We start from the raw sequence: 22,322 nt of genomic DNA on the forward strand, positions 1-22,322 counted from the left end.
CTTATTACAGCTCAACTCACGACTGAGCAGTTGCATCGATGTGCTGCTTGGACTAGAAGCAGCTTATAGACCAAGGTCAAAGATATTGTGCCTACACAAGCCTGCAGGGTTGCCACATCTTGCGTAGAAAATCTGTCTCATTACTTTATTGTCGCACCTCATAAACGGAAATGGGTAAGCGTGTATCTACACCTGAAAGATGATGCCTGTTGGAATTTCGTTCCAGTCGCAAAAGAGTAGCGCTAGTAACGCCACTATGAGGATCCAAATCAGGTTTGCTCTAAATAAGTGCTGTAACGGGCGTGAGTGTTAGTTACCTTTGACATTGGCCTGGTGAGTTGCTAGTTGCTGTTAGTCAAGACTGCCATTAAGGCGACAAAGATGCACTTATCAGTCCCTCACTGAGTTTGAAAGAGATCGTGTAACAGTGCTATGAAAAGCTGAAAGTTTCTGCGATACTGCAGAAAGACTTGGCAGTAATGTAGCCACTGTACGTGACTGATGGTAGCGGTGGTCAGGAGAATGTATGGTCGCAAGAAAACTAGGCTCCGGACAGCTATGGGGCACTACCTAGAGGAAAGATCATCGTATTCGTCGTATAGTTCTGGCGCATCGTACTGTAACTGAAGCAGCAATTTGAGCAGCAGTTGGCGCCACAATGACACATCTAACTGTTACAAATTCGTTACTCCTTCAAGGACAGCTCCAAGCCAGACGCCCTGTAGTGTGCATTCAACTGACCCCAAACCGCCGCCATTTGCGACTTCAGCAGTGTCAACCGGGAGCTGATTGGAAGGCAGGGTGGAGTCTGTTGTGTTTGCTGATTGAGCCGGATCACCGATCGCCATCAGCGACCGGATAGTTTATATTTCCTATGTATGGCTAGTGATCTCTATCAGAGAGGTTAGTGAGCGCAAGGGGAGAGCCTTTGGAGGGGTGTACAGGAGAGAGACGCGCTTTGGTTGTCAATGCGGATAGTCATGCAATAAGTTCTGGGATGGCTTGGACGTGATAGCCTGTAGGTTGCATGGTGTGTGCTTTTAGCGGTAAGTAGTGGCCTGTATAAGTTCTTTACTCGCCAGGTTAGCTACGAGTGCTAATGCGCTGCTTCCTGGACTCGGGTAGGCGCGTCGGCCCCGGATCGGATCCGTCTGGCGCATTAACGGCAACGGCCAGAGTGCCAGCCAGCCTGGATGTGGTTTTTATGCGGTTTTCCACATCCCAATATGTGAATATCGGGCTGGTCCCCAAGTCCCGCCTCAGTTATATGACTCCTGGACATCTGAACATGTTCGCTCTATTCCATGGATTACACTAGATGTGGACAGCTGGGGTACACTTATTCCATCCCAGAGGGTAAAGAGTGGCGACAGGAAGGGCATCCGGCCACCCCTTAACATTAACCTTGCCAAATCCGTATCTAACCATGCCAACCCTGCGCAACCACTGGGTAAACGCAAAAGCAAAAGAAAAAAAAAGTGGCTTGTATGATGTAGTAAACACGCCCAGCCTTGGTGGGTACACCATATGCTGCTGCCTGTGGAGGTTTCAGTATGGGCTGTTGGCACAGTGCAACGTGCTAGTTGCAACCCTCAAGGGATTATGGAATGACGGCCTTTGTGTTTGTGTGAGACGCACAAGTGGGATTCGTTAGACGCTATTCATTCCGGTTTTGCATTGAAATCAGCAGCCTGCTGGTATAGTGAGCGTAATTATTATTTGCTTCTGCAGACTGTTACGGAAGTGTGTGCCACCTCCTCAAGATTCTTCCGCTATCGCCAGCAGTTCTAGTTAGTCGTTACACAATTTGAATTGCCTGACTGTACTTATTGATCTGATCTCTGTGTGGGCTCAATCTGCCCCTCCCTATATTAAGATATTTTATTCTCTGTTTCTTTAACAACTTACGGGAAGAGTGTTTGCTGTGTACGATTTGTCTGGCGTGTTGGTATCTCATATGTGTTTGTTTTTTGGGGCCGCGAATTTGTATTTCAGTAACAAAATATTTCCTTGCGGCGCCAACTTATTAGCGTGGGGCCAGCATAATTCAGCTTAGGTTCTCATTTCCGTTATTATGGTATTTGTCACTACCGGCTGGTAATTGAATGTTTTAATCTGCTGCAGACTTGTCGGCTGTGGTGTACCGGCCAGGTCATGTATAAGCGAAATGTGAAGCAGCTAGAACTAATTTAGAGTTGAGAACCAAATGTTCAGTTACTTTATTGTCGATTGCAATTACCATTTGTGGAAATTTTTAAAGTCTACCTATTACTGTGATTTTTTGCTAAACCCTTTAAACCGTTTAAAGTGTCTTGTTAATTATTCAGTCAAATATCTTGTTATCAGTCCGCACCTCGTGGTCTCGTGGTAGCGTTCTCGCTTCCCTTAACACGGTGTCCCAGGTTTTATTCCCAGCGGGGTCAGGGATTTTCACCTGCCTCGAAGTGACTGGGTGTTGTGTCGTCTTCATCATCATTCATCCCAATTACGGTCGGAGAAAGGCAATGGCAAACCACCTTCACTAGGACCTTGCTTAGGACGGTGGTGCGGGTCTCCCGCATCGTTCCCCTACTCTCTGTCAAGGAATATGAGACTTCATTATCATCATCACCTTGTTGTCAAATAGTGTGTGTTTAAGACAGCCCTCCAGGCGTTAATGGTTGTTCTTTGCTGTTCCTTAAAATGAGCCTTTCTGGCGTTTTACCTTGGGAATTTGTTGTACTTCCGTCTTAGTTTGTCTTTTTATATTAGCCCTTCGGGCTGTGTGTGAGAAATTTTATGTAGCTAGGTTGTTATCAGTGATTGTAAAACAACTCGGAAATAGTTAACGATCACTAGCATGTACTGTCAAGGCTAACTTAATGTTAAATAAAGTCTGTGTTACCCACCCATCAACTATGTGCAAATGAACAAAAACCGGCCCAGTCTTTCCTTTGGTTATTTGGTCGCATGGCACTGGGTTGGATACACGTCTGCGTCTAACGCTGATGAAAGCTGGTTCTGACTCAGTGCCAGTGATGATCATGTGTTGGTCAGAAGGGGACTACTTGGTTGCCTGCAACCATAATGTCTGCGTGCTGGGCACCCAAGACCTACACCTGGAATTATCGTCTGGGATGCAACTTAGTATGGCAGCGGGAGCACTCTCTTGGCTATCCAACGCACCCTGACTGCAAATTTGTACGTTAATCCGGTGATTGTGCTGTCATTCATGAACAGCATTCCAGGGGATGTTTTCCAATAGGATAACGCTTGTTGTAACCTAACATGCTCTACAGAGTGCCGACATGCTGAATTGGCCTACTCAACCACCAGATCTGTCTCCCATCGAGCGTATATGGGACATCGTTGGACGACAACTTCAGTGTCATCCACGACCAGCATTAACCATCCCTGTATTGACCAACCACGTACAACAGACATGGAATTCCATCCCACAAACTGACAACACAATGCATGCACATTTGGATGCCTGCATTCAATTTTCTGCAGGTTACACTGGTTATTAATGTACCACAAATGTATTCCCAAAATTTCATTACCCTACATTAATTATTTTTTGTGACTGTACTCACGACTCCACTACAATCGATAAGCCTCATTCGAAACACTAGCTATGCAGCAGCTATATGGGTTTGCAGTATGAAGTATACTGAGATCCGCTAGGGACTGCAGCTGCCAACCCATGGGCATCATGAGTGTGGATAGTGATTGGTCAATGGATCGTTAAGCACTGGAGGACTGAGCTACGGTGGGATATCTCACCATCTGTGGCCATCCTATTAACCTCACCCCCACTCTCAAGTACCTTCACATTACCCTTGACTGTCGCCTCTCCTGGACTCCCCATCTCCGGACTATCCAGTCCATGGCATGCTCCCGACTCCTCAAGCTCCTTTCTGGCCGCACATGGGGTGTGGACCCCTCCACAATCCTTCACACCTATAAATCCCTCATCTGCCCCATCCTCTGTTATGCCCATCCCACCTGGATCTCCGCTCCTCCTACCTTCTACAAGTCCCTTCAAATCCTGGAACGCCTTGCGCTCTGCCTCGCCTATCACACCTGCCTCCTTTCCCCCCATGCGGATCCTCTACAACTTAATTTCTTTCACACACCTCCTCCTCTTCCTTGAATGGATACCTCTCGCAAACTTGATCCCCCTCAGCCGCTTTTCTCTCCCATCCTTCTCCACCCCCATCCACGCCGCATCTGTACACCTGCATCCCACCCACCCTCCATCTTACCACACTCCATACACGTAGAGTGTGGTAAGGTGGCTTCCGGCAATTACCCCTCCCTGATGACACCTACATCCCCTTCTTCTACTACTCCTACCAGCTTTGATCCTCCCCTTCCTCCTCCTGTGTTTTTCCCTCCAGGGTACCTTTCCCTTCTCTCCCACTCCTCCCTCCCTCCCCTCCCCCTCCCTGGGCTTCCACACACATTCCTACCCTCTCCTCCCCCCCCCCTCCCTTCTTCTCTCCCACTGGCATCTTCCCTCCCCCCTCCCTTCTACTCTCACCTCTTCCCTCTGGCAGGCCCCTGGCTTTTTCGTGTGCACAGTATGTTTTTAGTGCGCCGGAGATCGTCGCCACTGTACAAGTGTCTGTCTTCCCGTCAGTTATTCAGTGCTCCTCCGTTCACGTGTGAAACTATGTGTCTTCGTCGTGAACAGTGCTGAATGTTTTTATACAAACAGTGCGTCCGTGAACGCCTTCATTTATTTTAATATGCATGTCTCCTGTTTTTATTCTCCATGTATGTTTGTTTATATGTCTTTCTATTTATGTATGTTTTTTCTGTGGCCGAAGAGCGGCATAGATAGGCCTCTGCCGGCCTACCTTTCTGTAAAGGTTTTAAAATTATAATAAATAAAAAACAAAAGCTACGGCGGACAGCTCTCTTCAACCCGCCGAGTCGCGTATAATCACCAGTTACCGCATAGTCGACAGGCTGCTGTGCTCGTCCGTCGTCTCCGAGACTCAGGCTCCGTAGCCACCACAGGCCAGCTGTGGACTGTACGTGGGCATCGCTCAGAGGCACAGTGACAGAAATTTAATATTTTCGAGGATTTGTAATAATTTCAAACGTCTAACTGTGCTGGGCACTTTACAAGAAGCACCATCATTTTAAGTTGAGTATTTCTTGATATTTAATAAAAATAATTTTATTACTGACCGCTGGGAATCTTTGTGATTGACGACAACCTACGCCATCCGCCTGCATTTCCAACATGATATCTTCCGTCAGTGTGTAATCAACAGGCCCAGTCCTGGTGGACTTGCTACCTACGTCATCGTGTGGCTTTGCGTCATGGGTGTAAAGCAGCTTCCTGGCTGCTGGAGGCGAAGCGCTAATTGAAACCTGCGTATGAAACACGAACTCATTGCCAAGTTCAATTATATTTTCTAACCAAGATCCGGTCACAGCTCTTCATACAATAAAAATATGGACACCTGTCTGAGGAGTAGGGATTAAACATTTTTAATTTGAAGTCGGTCTTTCGTATCAGTGCGATCTTTGGTTCTCATTATGAATAGAGGCATTGCGTGCAAGTTAGAGCTGTTTCTCTCATATTATATTTATTTATTTATTTAACCTGATCAGATAAGGGCCGTCAGATCCTTACTTACTTCGGACCAGAGTTTCACACTTGTAATATTTTTTTGCATCACAGTTACCTAAAATATAACAATTTTAATATGATAATTAGTAATAGAATAACATAAATATATGATAATTAGTAACAGAATAACATAAATATAACTGAAAATTACGTGTATACATGGACAGGCAATGTGAAAAATAATAGTGACTAAGGTCTAGTGAACTTAACACTGGCAGTATTTCTACTACTAACGCTACTGCTGCCGTTGATGATGATGATAATGATGATGATGATGATTATGATGATAATGTTGATAATAATGATAATAATAATAGTGATAGTCTCACATATAAAATATATTTACAGGTATTTACTATCAAAAACAGTCTTTATCACAATTTATTTATTACGGTGACTGGTTTCGACCACTACTGTGATCATCTTCAGACCAATGAGTAAGAACCTCCTTCTGCTGGAGAATCACTACAGCTAGAGTCACTGTAATAAATCAATTGTGATCAAAACTGTTTTTGATTGTAAATATCTCTAACTCATTGATCACTGTCACTCTCATAATGTATTTAAAAGTAATTAATATTTATAGGTGTAGAGAAATGATATTTTCTGACGTAGCGAGTTCTGAGGCAGAGAAATTTAGGTAGACTGCACCAGTTATGGGAAATGAGGAAGATCAGGTTGGACAGAAGGATGTAATAGGGTAACGTGTGTGTATAGGGTCAAAGACAGACATTTTTTTTGGTTGGTTGGTTGGTTGGTTGATTTGGGGGAGGGGACCAAACAGTGAGGTCATCGGATTAGGGAAGGATGGGGAAGGAAGTCGGCCGTGCCCTCTCAAAGAATCCATCCCACTTTTGCCTGAAACGATTTAGGGAGATCACAGAAAACCTAAATCAGGATGGCCAGATGAGGGTTTGAACCGTCGTCCTCCCGAATGCGACTCTTAATGTATTAACCACAGCGCCATCTCGCTGAGTCACATGCTGTGCTGCCGGACGATTGGTATGGTTGGAAATTTACGCACCTCGTATGCCGCAATCGCACTGTAGACACTTTTACTGTTCCAAGATGGCCGGTTTCAACAGCTTTATGCTGCTATCGTCTGGTCTTGTGGAACTTGTTCCAAAATTGCCATGTTACATTACATAATGTCAAAAAAGGCGCTCCCCACGTGTACACGTCTTGATAAAAAGTCAGTGCATTTTATCAACTGGATTATTATCAAGACATGTATACGTGGGGAGTGCCTTATATGCTTTGACTGTGTACTGTACCATGGCAGTTTTATAACAAGTTCCATAAGACCAGATGATGGCAGATAAGGCTGTTGAAAACGGTCATCTTGGAACAATGAAAATGTTTCGACTGCGATGGAGGCGTACGAGGTATGTTCACTTTTGTGGACATTGTTGTTGCTTCAATAGATAAGTCATTAATTTCCATTTTGCAGTTGGAGATGTTATTCAGTTTTCTGATACTATGACGGAGCTCGTTCGAGAGTCGTCTTTCTTAGAAGAAAATGGCTGTGTCACGGTGTGGGACAGAAAGGATTTGCTCTGTTGGGAACAAGTACACTACTAGCCATTAAAATTGCTGCACCATGAAGATGAGGTGCTACAGACGCGAAATATAACCGACAGGAAGAAGATGCTGTGATATGCAAATGATTAGCTTTTCAGAGGATTCACACAAGGCTGGCGCCGGTGGCGACACCTACAATGTGCTGACATGAGGAAAGTTTCCAACCGATTTCTCATACACGAACAGCAGTTGACCGGCGTTGCTGGTAAAACATTGTTATGATGCCTCGTGTAAGGAGGAGAAATATGTACCATCACGTTTCCGACTTTGATAAAGGTCGGATTGTAGCCTATCGCGATTGCGGTTTATGGTATCGCGACATTGCTCCTCGCGTTGGTCGAGATCCAATGACTGTTAGCAGAATATGGAATGGGTGGGTTCAGGAGGGTAATACGGAACGCCGTGCTGGATCCCAACGGCCTCGTATCACTAGCAGTCTAGATGACAGGCATCTTATCCGCATGGCTGTAACGGATCGTGCAGCCACGTCTCGATCCCTGAGTCAGCAGATGGGGACGTATGCAAGACAACAACCATCTCCACGAACAGTTCGACGACGTTTGCAGCAGCATGGACTATCAGCTCGGAGACCATGGCTGCGGTTACCCTTCACACTGCATCACAGACAGGAGCGCCTCCGATGGTGTACTTAACGACGAACCTGGGTGCACGAATGGCAAAACGTCATTTTCTCCGATAAATCCAGGTTCTGTTTACACAATCATGATGGTCGCATCCGTGTTTGGCGGCATCGAGGTGAACTCACATTGGAAGCATGTATTCGTCATCGCCATGCTGGCGTATCACCCGGCGTGATGGTATGGGGTGCCATTGGTTACACGTCTCGGTCACCTCTTGTTCGCACTAACGGCACTTTGAACAGTGGACGTTACATTTCAGATATGTTACGACCCGTGGCTCTACCCATCATTCGATCCCTGCGAAACCCAACATTTCAGCAGGATAAGGCAGGACCGCATGTTGCAGGTCCTGTAAGGGCCTTTCTGGATACAGAAAATGTTCGACTGCTGCCCAGGCCAGCAGATTCTCCAGATCTCTCACCAATTGCAAACGTCTGGTCGATGGTGGCCGAGCATCTGGCTCGTCACAATACGCCAGTCCTTCCTCTTGATGAACTGTGGTATCGTGTTGAAGCTGCATGGGCAGGCAGCTGTAACTGTACACGCCATCCAAGCTCTGTTTGACTCAATGCCCAGGCGTATCAAGGCCGTTATTGCGGCCAGAGGTGGTTGTTCTGGGTACTGATTTCTCAGGATCTATGCACCCAAATTGCGTGACAAAGTAATCACATGTCAGTTCTAGTATAATATATTTGTCCAATGAATACCCGTTTATCATCTGCATTTCTTCTTGGTGCAGCCATTTTAATGGCCAGTAGTGTAATTCTGCTATGTTATTGAGACAATTGACCAGCACGTGGATCGTGGGCGCGTTGCTGAAGTCAAATTAGCTTGATTGTTACAGTTAAAAACTAAGTTTCAGTGGCGTTAACGTTCTGTGACATTTGATGATAATTACGTACTGAGAAGCAAAGGATAGTGCAATGTTACAAAAGCGATTACATCAATGTGTGACAGTTTGTGAAAACACACACCCGTCATCCGATTGTCCTCTACACCGGTGGGAGACATCAAGGGACCTGACACACAATTATTTGAGCTGAAAAGCTCTGTACTGTCCCGTGACGCAGACGGTGTTTCCCTTTACACAGAAACCATTTCAGTGAAAGCATTAGCTCACAAGGTATTACGTGTCACATGCGTATCCAAACAGTACGACACAGCGGAAACTCCTGTGTATCTCGCGTCGCACGTAGCCGTATTTCACGATCCGCTCATCATTCCAAGAAGTGCATGTGACTGAGCGGTTCCTGGATTCTTCCTGTGGACTGGTAGATAGGTAAGATTCGGAAAAAAACAATGATTTGAAATATGTCGTCCACGCGTACATCTAATAAGTTCTGTAAATGTCACCGTAAAACAAAGGGGTTGTGTTGTGTTGGGGGAGGAGACCAAACAGCGAGGTCATCGGTCTCATCGGATTAGGGAAAGAAATCGGCCGTGCCCTGTCAAAGGAACCATCCCGGCATTTGTCTGGAACGATTAAGGGAAATCACAGAAAACCTAAATCAGGATGGCCGGACGCGGGATTGAACCGTCGTCCTCCCGAATGCGAGTCCAGTGTGCTAACCACTGCGCAACCTCGCTCGGTCCGTAAAACAAAGGAAGCGGAAGATGTAAACGAAACTTCTTTATTCGCTTTCAAAGTGTTATTGGCCACAGTGCACTATTGGCCTTGTTTATAAAGCTGCTGTAAAATACTAGTAGAGGCTTCTTTGGAAATCGCCATGGAGTAGCAGCATTTATGGAGTGAATATTCAGGTATAGAGAATAGAGCCTTTGCAGTCAACAACCATTGCCTCCTAAGTCCCCCTGAGATTGTCACACTTACTTATCAAATGGTTCAAATGGCTCTGAGCACTATGGGGCTTAACATCTGAGGTCATCAGTCCCCTAGAACTTAGAACTACTTAAACCTAACCAACCTAAGGACATCACACACATCCATGCCCGAGGCAGGATTCGAACCTGCGACTAGCGGTCACGCGGTTCCAGACTGACGCGCCTAGAACCGCTCGGCCAGACCGGCCGGCTACTTACTTACCGAAAGTGATACTTCCTCTATGTATTTCGATCTGTAACTGTAACAGCAACAATGTTTCATTCTTATTACTAATAAATAAATGCGTACAAAAGGTAAAGGTTTGGTCTTTTCCTATGAAAGGAAAGTCACCTGATATTAGCCGCTTGATGTTGGCAACGAGCGTCATACGCTGTGCTCACTCCACTGCTGTTCTTCGTGTATCGGAATTCAGAAGATAGCAGGGATAAAATGCAGGGAGCGAAAGGTGATCTCCAATTTGTACAGAAACTACACCGCAGCAATAAGAGTCGAAGAACATGAAAGGTATGCTGTAGTAGTCGGGAACAGCGAGAGACAGAGTAATAGCCTATCGCCAGTCTTATGTGTGTTCACTGAGCAAGCAATAAGGAAATCAGAAATTTTGTTCGATGGCTCTGAGCACTATGGGACTTAACATCTGAGTCATCAGTCCCCTAGAACTTAGAACTACTTAAACCTAACTAACCTAAGGACATCACACACATCCATGGCCGAGGCAGGATTCGAACCTGCGACCGTAGCGTTCGCGCGGTTCCAGACTGAAGCGCCTAGAACCGCTCGGCCACAATGAGCGGCCTTAAATTTGGAAAGAGAATTAAAAGTCAGGGAGGATTGAGGTTTGCCGATTACATTGTAAGTCTATCAGAGACGGTAAAGGGCATGGTAGGGCAGTGGGAACACAAATTAACCTCCAAACGACCGTTGGGATCGTATTCCAGCTGAGCGTTCAACTAGCATGCTCAGGCAAGTATGGTTGTTATATTTCGCTGATGTTAGCGTCAGTACTTCCTTATCTTCAAGGCCATATTGGGAGCCACGTGCCAACATCAAGGAGGGGAGGAGGGAGGGGAAGGGACTGGTGGTGGACCCCCGCCCCCCCCCCCCCCAGGTCTCGCTGCACCCACGCATGGAACACCCCAACCCCCATCCCGCACTCTGCAACCAAGGACGTGCGTGTTGTTGGCATGAACCGAAGCAATGCGTTCGCACTTTTCGCTGCATTTGGAGAAATCGTCTGCACATACCACTACGATCGCGCTTTTTGTGGGAGTGAGAGTGCGTTGTAGTTCACACGAACGCATAATGCACGTACTCGTAACGCGATGCGTGTGACCACGCGCCTTCTTGTACTTGCAATCTAACGTCCGTGCATGCGCGCCTGCTAAGCGCTCGCTCACCCACACGCGTGTCCACGCGTCCGGACCCGCCTTGACGAAGAATCTGGTGATGTCACGATATTATAACCAATATGTACAAACTGTGACACATGTTGGAATGGGGTAAAGTGCCTATCCACGCAAGAAGCGTAAGCAGTTACAGTAAGTATTCATCTGCTTATCCTTGTTATTATGAGGTTATATATGTATTTACGAAGCTAGTGCAGGAATGCCAACGGCCTTGCCGCAGTGGTAACACCGGTTCCCGTCAGCTCACCGAAGTTAAGCGCTGTCGGACTGGGCTAGCACTTGGATGGGTGACCATCCGGTCTGCCGAACGCAGTTGGCAAGCGGGGTGCACTCAGCCCTTGTGAGGCAAACTGAACAGCTACTTCATTGAGAAGTAGCGGCTCCGATCTCGGAAACTGATGTACGGCCGGGAGAGCGGTGTGCTGACCTATATGCCCCTCCATATCCGCATCCAGTGACGCCTGTGAACTGAGGATGACACGGCGGCCGGTCGGTACCTTTGGACCTTCGTGGCCTGCTCGGGAGGAGATTTTTTTAGTTTATACGTCGATAAAGCAATGACGGAAATAAAATAAATTTTCAATACTACGATTAAAATTCAAAGTGAAAGAATATCAACTCTAAGAATTTTTATAATATTAATGCACAGCATTTGCGTCTGTACAATGACAACGATTATTGAAGACTTCAGCTATAACTATTTGAAAAAGAATGTCCGTCATTCTCAGGTCACAGTACTCAGCATTTAGTTTTCTGTATTTAATTAATTAATTAATTTATTTATTTATTTATTTATTTTCACATAGCACGACGTGATAGGAATGCTGACGATAATGTGATTGAAGCAACAAGCTATTGTTGTTGTGGTGTTCTGTAAATCCTAATCAGGATATTATTGGCACCAAATAATTATTGCGTTGCAGACTGAAGCGACGAATGAAAATTTTTACCAAGGCTGAGATTCAGTGTAGACATCATACATGTTCGAGACTTGGAAAGATCTCTAGAACCATGGTATTTCATTTAAGTAATTATTTTTTTAATAAGAGTGTACCGGTGCTCGTAGCAATCGAGAGGAATAAGTATGTCCCACACACTTGCAGCTTAAACTTTTTCAAAGCACTGTGCGGCTCCTCTAGCTTTACGGCGCTTTTCAACCACGCAGTGTGATAATCAACACGCCGCCATAATTAACCACAATCTAGATAAGAAACGAGCCTTGCTATACATTCAGCTACCTACAGCATCGTAAACAGGAGATAAGTGAAGTGCAGGAATTTCTGACAGAGTAGAGAATATGAAAAAACATTTATTCTTGTACAAAATCATATAGACATTTAGACACAGAAAACAACCCTTTCTATATTTTTTGTAACGTGTGAGCACAGTATGGTGTAAAGTGAAAAGACAGAATGAGGGATGTGTGTCGTTTGTATTTGTGGGGCCGAGGGAAGGGGGAGAGGTGGGGTTGTGCAAGACTCTCTAATATCCTGTACCAAACACTTCCATGTAGTATCAATTAATGAACATCATTGGCCGTTGTGTATTTGCAACCCGCCATCGTAGATCTGTAGTGTACTGAAAAAGGCATTCCTTAGCTTTTAGGGAAGAAGGTGATGTCAACCGACTAACGCTTTGGTTTTTATTGGAGAACCTGGATAATCCGACTTTGGCAACATGAATTACAGCGACACCTTAGCAGGAAACAATCGAAAGCTCTTTTTTGCAATGACAATATCCTAGTGAATGTCAGTGGCCAAGCGGACCGTTAGTAATGTTACAGAAGATATGTGGGACATTTAACTATTACTTGCGCTTTTACTTCTCCAGGTTCATTACTGTGAGGCATGGAGTAAAGTCAAAGGTGTTTGGGAATGAAAATATGAAAGAAAAAAAAAACAGTTCAAATGTGTGAAATCTTATGGGACTTAACTGCTAAGGTCATCAATCCCTAAGCTTACACACTACTTAACCCAAATTATCCTAAGGACAAACACACACACCCATGCCCGAGGGAGGACTCGAACCTCCGCCGGGACCAGCGATATGAAAGCAAGAGAAATATTTAAAATCACTTCAGAGAAAAAAATCCAATGATTAGTAAAATTGGAATAAGTTGTGCATTGTTATTAGTGTCTACCATCAATATTAGACAGCCTCCTATATGAGAAGCAAAGCTTTAACAAAAGAAAGCTCTAAATATTGCTGAATATAGCAGTGTGTGTGTGTGTGTGTGTGTGTGTGTGTGTGTGTGTACATTACGTGTTTTCAGAGAGGCGATGATTTCGACGTCATAATACACAGAAACGAAGATGAAGTCTCTTCTGTAGGTTTTTATCTGGAGTATATCCTTGTATGGAAGTGAAATGTGGATGGTAAACAGTTTAGATAAAAAGAGGCTTTGAAATGTAGTGCTACATAAGAATGCCGGAGATTACATCGGTAGGTCGCGTAACTAATGAGGACACACTGAACAGAACTTAGGGGACGAATTTGTACGCACAAACTAGCTAAAAGAAGGGCTCGGTTTATAGTGCACATCCTGAGACATCAAGGGATCACCAATTCAGCGCTGGAGGGAAGTGTGGGAGAGGGGGAGGGTGATAAAAATCGTAGAGGGAGACCAAGAGGTGAACACAGTAAGCAGATAGGTTGAAGTAGTTATTTGGAGATGAAGAGGCTTGCAAGAATAGAGCAGAATGGAGGGTCGTTAAACCAATCTTCGGATTGAAGACCACAACAACAACGCTCCATTACAGAGTGGTGTATCGACCAACCAATAGATGATGCACGAGCAGCATCGAGAGTCTACAGAAATTTTCACCATGGCTGTAACTGTTGGCTTCTAGTGCCCAATATAGACTAATTAATTTACGTCACAGCTTTAAAAATTGTTGTAATGCATTCAATAATAATATGATAAAACTTCGTATAACGCAACCCTGTGACATTCAAGATTTACCCAATACCGTCCTAATACCGTTTCTCTGTTGTAGAAGCGACACGCGGCAAACCAGCTGGCGGTATGCTCAGCTCAGAACAGTGTCAAGTTACCACACACACGCACACACACACACACACACACACACACACACACGCACACACACACACACGGAGATAATACGTACATATGTTCGGCCGCTAAAGGGAGACGGGTAGCTGCGACACATGGAAGCTGAGAGCACTCTGTTCCGTGTTAGAAACCGCAGAATGGAGTCACATCTTTTTAATATCAGACATCAAAGTAGCTGCGTTGACCGAGTGAAGGCAAAGTTCAGTGACCAATTTTCTGAGTAATTTGGTGTAATGGGTCTGTGGTCCTGTGTGTTTCGTCACGCAGTATTAACGTAATTATTATTCATTCAGTTTGTTATTCAAGAGTCCTTTGTTTCTGTGAAAATAGCCTGACAGCAGTGAAACAGGCGTCATTATTCTATCACCGCAACGTACAAAACAATGTACAGAGTAACGTAACAGCAACCCTCATAGTTAGCACGTGCGCTTCTGTCACAGTGTGTTCATTCTGTTCTGAGAGTGTACAACAGATCCATACTCCGCAGGTCAGCCTACGGTGTGGGTGGCTGAGAGTACTTTGGAACCGCCGTCACTCCGCACCTTTCCTAATGCACACGGAGATGGTGCGCCGCATCCGTAAGAAACCTTCACACTTTACCCGCTAGGTCACTTATCTAAATTGTGAAATATAATAAGTTTACAGTAGTAATAATTCTGTTTGCAGATGTTGCTCAAAATATCGACCGTATTGATCACAACACAGTATGCAATGACGCAACATTGAATGTCTCACAAGCTGAAAATTCGCGAAAGTTTCGCGAGACACTGGAAATGGATTGTCGCGAGCAATTCGTTGTTGTCGCAACAGAAACGCAATAACTCTGTAACGAGTCCCTTGTACCGAAATAGTCAGAAACTGTGAACAACCTCCTGAATCTAGTCGATGAAACTCTTGTTCATCCTATACACCTTCCGAAATTTGAAATACGTTTGTTATAACAAAACTTTAGCTATGAAAACTTCGAGGTGTTAATTTATTTTTTCTTCGTTTCTCAGGCATCAAATAATGACATGAAATGTCGGTTACCATACGTGTCGTAGACAACTACAGGCTATCACAAGAGGATATATCAGTGCTCAGGAATATAAAAATCATTCGAAGCAAAAAACACCGGCTCTCAATACATAACTTAAGAGCTATGGTTCATTTTTGCTACGTGTAGAATTGCCGGAAATGATCGTTTTGGTAGTTAAGGTGCTGTTGTGTGGGGAGGCAAGCGCTGCACTACTTCCTCCGGGCGTCATTTCAGGAGTGCGTTCACCTCAAGCTTCATTTTGATAAACGACAATGCGCGATCACAATGAACTGCGCAAGTTTATTATGGGAACACGTTGCTGAGCAGGCGGTGAAGCCCGCGGTGAACAGACGCCTTATTAAGAATCAGGTCTCGCCTTTTTTGAGCCTATCATAAATCTCGGTGACTTAAGTGTAATTATTGTCTTTGATTAAAGGTGCCATTTCTGTTCGTCTCATTGTGTTTTCCTTTCAGTGACGGTCTGTACTGTGCTGTAGCAGTTATTTCTATGGATGATCTAAGATTCGTGGAACTATGTTACTTGACACTTATGCGAAATTGAATTTAGTTCTTAAGTTTTGCACGCCACTCTTGTTCCCGTATCATCTCCATATGACAGTGAGCCTGCAGTGGTTCTAAAAAAATAGGTAATGGTACAGAATACAAATGGTATCGATATTCACAAAAGCAATAGCCACATAAATAGCCAATTACTTCCTTGATTTTTTTGACATGTACAATTTACCATTTCTGTACAGCATGTTGCCACTCCTTGAACCTCTTTGAAATCTGCGGAAAACCTAAGCGTACTGTTAATGTTATCTGTCATGTCATTCTCGCAGGACCGTTACCGTTACAGGTAGCCATTAGACATTGGCAGTTGGCCCTTAGGCGTTATGGGTAAGTTGTTACGCATTAGGAATTCAGCACGTTCCCTCAGGTCACCCAACCATACACTGCTTTGTAAGACAACATTTACTTAAGGAACACGTGATCAACGTAGTATTAGATACATAGCAGTTTGTATGGCTCGAGTTGCAGTTACATCTGTAACATAATGCCTATATCACGATACCCATTGCAGTCCGCAGTTTTCTTGACGAGTGTGGAGATAGGGATGCATTGATACATGTAACATTAATAACTTGATGTATAACAGATCTCAGCATTCTCACATTAACTGTCATGCAGACAGTGACTTTCTTACAGGTAAGAAAAGGGGGTCGTTATGCTTTCGACTACCTAGATTCGAGTAATTTTCCACGACACCTCACTACTCATTGATTTGAAATACATTCTCCTATTCACGATTATCCACTTGTGCCTTTGGATAGAAAAAGCAGGTTGTTAACTGTCTAGATCAGGAGGGATTGCTAAATCTGTAATGGGAAACACCATAGTCACCGCTTGCACGGGGTTCACTAAACGGTTTCCGTTAATTGTTACGGAGTTAAGTAGTCGTAAGAGCTATTGCCGATAGCATTTGGCGAGCCGTCAGATACAAAATTACAGTGTTATTCCGGAAAAGCATAGTAGTAATCAACGATTAAGAGTGGTTTTATTAGTAATAGATTCAACGGCAGTTGTCTAGTATGCTGTTTACACGGGTTATAACAAAATGTGAAATGCTAGAATAAGATGGACAGCGTATGTGCAGCAGCGTAGCTACAGAGCTGGAGCACACTGTGTTCCCTATCAGTGCCGAGAATGCGCAATTCTTTTTGTGGCACGTACGAACAGAAATAAGATGTATAACTGTCCACATGTAGCAGTCACGTAGTGAAATGTGAAATGGAGGGCGAAGCTCAAAATAAGTGCTTAAAAATGACCCACCGTTGAAATGGACTAATTGCACAAATAAAAAAAGGATTAAAGCCTGATATGATACTTGAAATCCTGGTCTCGACGAGATCCTTCTGAGATTCAATTGTTAAGGAACCAGTAGATATAGGTTTAGCGCAAGATGTTATTAATCGTGATGGCGGATTTCGAATGGATAAGTGGTGGGACCCTGTAATTTCTTTAATTTCTTCAAGAAAAAATATTTTTTTGATAAATGTTAAGTCTGGCGACAGTTAATTTTATTAATTTTGACATAAAATTTTATCTCCGCTAGTGCGCATTCCGACAGAGTAGTATAACCATTACGCATGCGCATGCGCGCCATAGATGGAGCAATAATTAAAGAGGGTGCGAAACTCGACAGACGTCTCTCATTTAGCGGCTGCCCTTGCGCACGCGTCTGCGATCCAGTTTTTGGTACAAATTTAGCGCAGTGCAGTAGCAGTCTCCAGTGCAGACAACTCACCTGAAGATATCGCGATAAGATGACGTTATAGGGATGCACTCCCAAAACCATGGAATACATGACTTCGACCATTTTTTCATTCTAAAAACTAATCTTGTAACTAAACACTATAAGAATTTTTCTCATTATTATAGACATTATTGTGCTTTAGTTAGCATTGAACCTTTTCCAGTAGTGGTGGGACGTGTAGAGGATGGACAAAAACATGGAAACACAGAAAAACATTATCGAGGTTTATGCGGTGTGGGAAAACCATTGCATTGAAAACAGCTTCCAGTCGTCCCGGCCGGGCAGGGTGGCCGAGCGGTTCCAGGCGCTACAGTCTGGAACCGCGTGACCGCTACGGTCGCAGGCTCGAGTCCTGCCTCGGGCATAGATGTGTGTGACGTCCTTAGGTTAGTTAGGTTTAAGTAGTTAGCGACGGGCATTTGCACTAGTAATGAGTGGTTTTGGAATTCCAGCTCGACCTGAAATTCTCGCTTCTGGAGTTGCCCTCATGTTATTTTGGTGCCGACAGCGTTCTCGAGTGTGACATTCAGTTTTGCAGTGACTTTTGCAACTGATGTCGTCTTATCTGTCGTCACAGTTCTGTTCAGTCACCAATTGTCGCAATGACTCAATACACACTTCCGCCCGCAGATGAAGTTTTTCCGTTTTCCCTGTATGTGGTATAAATCTCCTGAACAACCGAACACTTCAGCTACCTTGGTACAAAGAAGCACCCATATAAGGAAGCACCCATCATACGAGCACCAAAAAATTCCCCTTGCTGGTATTCACTTAGCTCTGACATAATGCTCTCACACCTACACAGAACACTGTTCTGACCACAAATGAAGTTTACAACGTATGGAGGACACTGCATCGGTGGCGTTGTGGTAAAGTACAACAGCGCATCCTACAGGCTTGGCTGGCATCTGCATTTACATCGAGGTGACGAAAGCCATGGGACAGCGATATGTGCATACGAGGGGCGTTCGAAAAGTCCGTGCAAAGTCCGAGAGATGGCACCACCGGCGCGTATCGAGTTCATGTTTTGTTAGTAGCATCTTTGGAAAGAACGCACAACAATTTTCAGCCATATTGGTCTATTTATTTTTGTTTGGCATTCGTGTGAATCAAGGAAGTCGAGTGATTGCCAAAAAATGGACGAAAAAGAATTTCGTGTGGTGATTAAACATTACTTTATGAAAGGCAAAACGCCTCAGGAGACTAAAGAGAAGCTTGATAAACATTACTGTGACTCTGCACCTTCGAGTAGAACAGTTTATAAGCGGTTTCAAAATTTTCGGTGTGGCCATATGGGCACAAGTGATCCTGAACGTTCTGGACGCCCTGTGGAGGTTACGACTCCAGAAATCATTGACAAAATCCACGATATGGTGATGGATGACAGAAGCGTTAAGGTGCGTGAGATTGCTAGTCCTGTGGGTATCTCGAATATTTTGCATAAACATTTGGACATGAGAAAGCTATCCGCAACATGGATGCCGCGATTGCTCACGCTTGACCAAAAACGGAATCATGTGAAGTGTTGCAAGGATGGTTTGCAGTTGTTCAGGAAGAATCCGCAGAACTTTAAGCGTCGTTTCGTCACTGTGGGTGAAACATTACTATACTCCTGAGACCAAAGAACGATCTAAACAATGGGCTACCAAGGGAGAATCTCCACCAAAGAAGGCGAAGACCGTTCCTTCGGCAGGAAAGGTTATGGCGACTGTCTTTTGGGATTCGCAAGGGATACTCCTCATCGACTATCTGGAAAAGGGTAAAACTATTACGGGTGCATATTATTCATCGTTACTGGACCGTTTGAAAACTGAGCTGCAAGAAAAACGCCCACTATTGGAATGCAAAAATGTCCTTTCCCATCACGACAATGCACCAGTACACACCTGGTCGCAAAATTAATGGAAATATGATTCCAACTCGTTTCACATCCCCCCAATTCTCCAGACTTGGCTCCCTCGGAGGACTCTTTGTTCCCCAATTTGAAGAAATGACTGGTGGGACAAAGATTTATTCAAACGAGGAAGTGACTGCAGCAACTAATAGCCATTTTGCAGACTTGGACAATTCGTATTATTCGCAAGGGATCAACAAATTAGAAAACGTTGGACGAAGTGTATAAGTCTAAACGGAGACTATGTCGAAAAATAAAACAGGATTTACCCCAGACAAGTAAGTAGTTTTTATTTTTGCTCGGACTTTTCAAACGCCCCTAGTATATTGCTGGTGACAGTACCACTTACACAGCGTACAAAAGGGTGGAGCATTAAAAGGGTGGTGCATTGGCTGTGCAGTCATTTGTACTCAGATAATTCATGTGAAAATTTTCCGCCGTGATTATGACGGCACGATGGTAATTATCAGACTCTGAACGCGGAACGTTGGTTGGAGCAAGATGAGTGGAACGCTTCATTTCGGAAATAGGTATTTCATTACTCCGAGATCAGCGGTGTCAAGAGGGTACCGAGAAAACCAAATTTAACGCACTACCTCTCACCACGGACAACGCATTCGCCGACGGCCGGGAGCAGCGGCGTTTGCGTTGAGTTGTCAGTGCCACCCGACATGCAGCACTGCTTGAAATAACCTCTGAACCAACGTGGAATGTACCACGAACGTTTCCTTTAGGACAGTGCGCTGAAATCTGGCGTTAATAGGCTATAGCAGCAAACGACCTTTGCTAACAGCGCGACATCACCTCTCCTGGGCTCGTGACCATGTCGGTTGGATCCTAGACGACAGGAAAACCGTGGCTTGGTCAGAAGGGTCCCGATTTCAGCTGGTAAGAGGTGACGATTGGGTTCGAGCGTGGGGCAGAACCCACTAGGTCATGGACGCAAGGTGTGAACAAGGCATTGTGGAAGCTGATGGTGGCTCCATAATGCTGTGGGTTGTGTTTGCATGGAATGGAGTGGATCTTCTGGTCGAATTGAACCGATCTTTGACTGGAAATGATTATGTTCGTCTACCTGGAGGCCATTTCCAGCCTTTCATGGTCTTCATGTTCCCAGACAACAACAGACTTTTTGTGGATGATATTACACCATGTTACCAGCTCATAATTTTTCGCAATTGATTTGAAAAACAAGCTGGACAGTTCGAGCGAATGATTTGGCCATTCAGATCACCCGGCATGAACTTACCGAACGTTTATGGAATATAAACAGTTAGTGCACAAACTCCTCCACCAGCAACATTTTGCAATTATGGACGGCTATAGTGGCAGCAGGATAAATATTTATACAAGAGATTTCTAACTTCCTGAGGCTGTGCCACGTCGAGCTGCTGGAAATGGTTCAAATGGCTCTGAGTACTATGGGACTCAACTTCTGAGGTCATCAGTCCTCTAGAACTTAGAACTACTTAAACCTAACTAACCTAAGGGCATCACACACATACATGTCCGAGGCAGGATTCGAACCTGCGACCGTAGCGGTCGCGCGATTCCAGAATGTAGCGCCTAGAGCCACTCGGCCACACCGACCGGCGAGCTGCTGCACTACGACGGTCGAAAGGGTGCTCGACACGATACTGGGAGATATCCCATGACTTTAGTCACCTCAGTGTTTGTTCAAGCATGCATTAGTCTTGGTCTTCACAAATTTTTCTTTAACCCCCGTATTCCTCATTGGCAGGCACTCACCAGCAGCGGCAGCAGCAGTCAGTAGCAGTAACTGGACGAGAGGTGCCATGCTGAACCGGAGCGCGGAACGTTTCGCGATCGTCCGCCACGCGGTTCCATATATAGCACCGGCGGTCGAGCGGCGTGTGCTCAGCACAGGAAGGCGTCGTGTGCTTTGTGGGTGTGGACGCGCGCCGCCACGCCACGCCGCGTCACCGCCTGCCCTGCCAGCCGTCGACGACCACGCCTCTGCGTGGGTATTCCCATCTCGTGAGGACAGTCGTCACTCCATGGCACCAGGGAAAGCTGGGAACACCTAGTGGAAGCTATGGTGTAGAAATTCGCAAACGTGTCATCTCTTCCGCCCAATTCACGCGTATTTTACTCACGTGCTGTCTTTTGTTTCTTTTTAGTGAAATCATAGGGCGTACACTTCGATTTCACGTAAATCTAGAAACGAATGGAAAGAAAAATAAACCATTATACCTTACCTGCTTATACACTCAGATGACTTAAGTCATGGGGTGCCTCCTAGCCGGCCGATGTGGCCGAGCGGTTCTAGGAGCTTCAGTCCGGAATCCGCGCTGCTGCTATGGTCTTAGGTTCGAATCCTGCCTCGTCCATGGATGTGTGTGACGTCCTTAGGTTAGTTAGATTTAAGTAGTTCTAACTTCTGGGACTGATGACCTCAGATGTTAAGCCCCATAGTGCTCAGAGCCATTTGAACCATTTGGTGCCTCCTAATGTCGCGTCGGACGTCCTTTTCCCCTGCATAGTGCAGCAGCTTGGCGTGGCATGGACTCATCAAGTCGTTGAAAGTCTCCTGCCATTCATAACTGCAGTAGTGTTGCCGCTCCAGGAGTCTGTGCATGAACAGACCACTCGATTACAACCGAGAAATGTTCGATAGAATTCATGTCGGGCAATCCGGGTGGCCAAGTCATTCGCTCGAACTGTTCAGAATGTTCTTCAAATCAGTTGCGAACAGTGGACTGGTAGCATGGCGCACTATCATACATAAAAGTTCAATGCTTGTTTGGGACCATGAAGTCACGAATGGCTGAAAATGGTCTCCAAGTAGCCGAACATAACCATTTCCAGCCAATTATCGATTCAATTGGACGAGACGACCCAGTTAATTCCATATAAACGCAGCCCACACCATTATCGAGCCACCACCTTCTTGCACCGT

General features: G+C 45.0%; 1 pseudogene; it reads left to right on the plus strand.

Annotated features, from left to right (window-relative positions):
- Window positions 1-11,301: 11,301 nt before the first annotated feature.
- LOC126485818 (5S ribosomal RNA) lies at window positions 11,302-11,419 on the plus strand (annotated as a pseudogene).
- Window positions 11,420-22,322: the final 10,903 nt, after the last annotated feature.

Source organism: Schistocerca serialis, chromosome 6, assembly GCF_023864345.2.
Source record: "Schistocerca serialis cubense isolate TAMUIC-IGC-003099 chromosome 6, iqSchSeri2.2, whole genome shotgun sequence".
NCBI classification, from domain to species: domain Eukaryota; kingdom Metazoa; phylum Arthropoda; class Insecta; order Orthoptera; family Acrididae; genus Schistocerca; species Schistocerca serialis.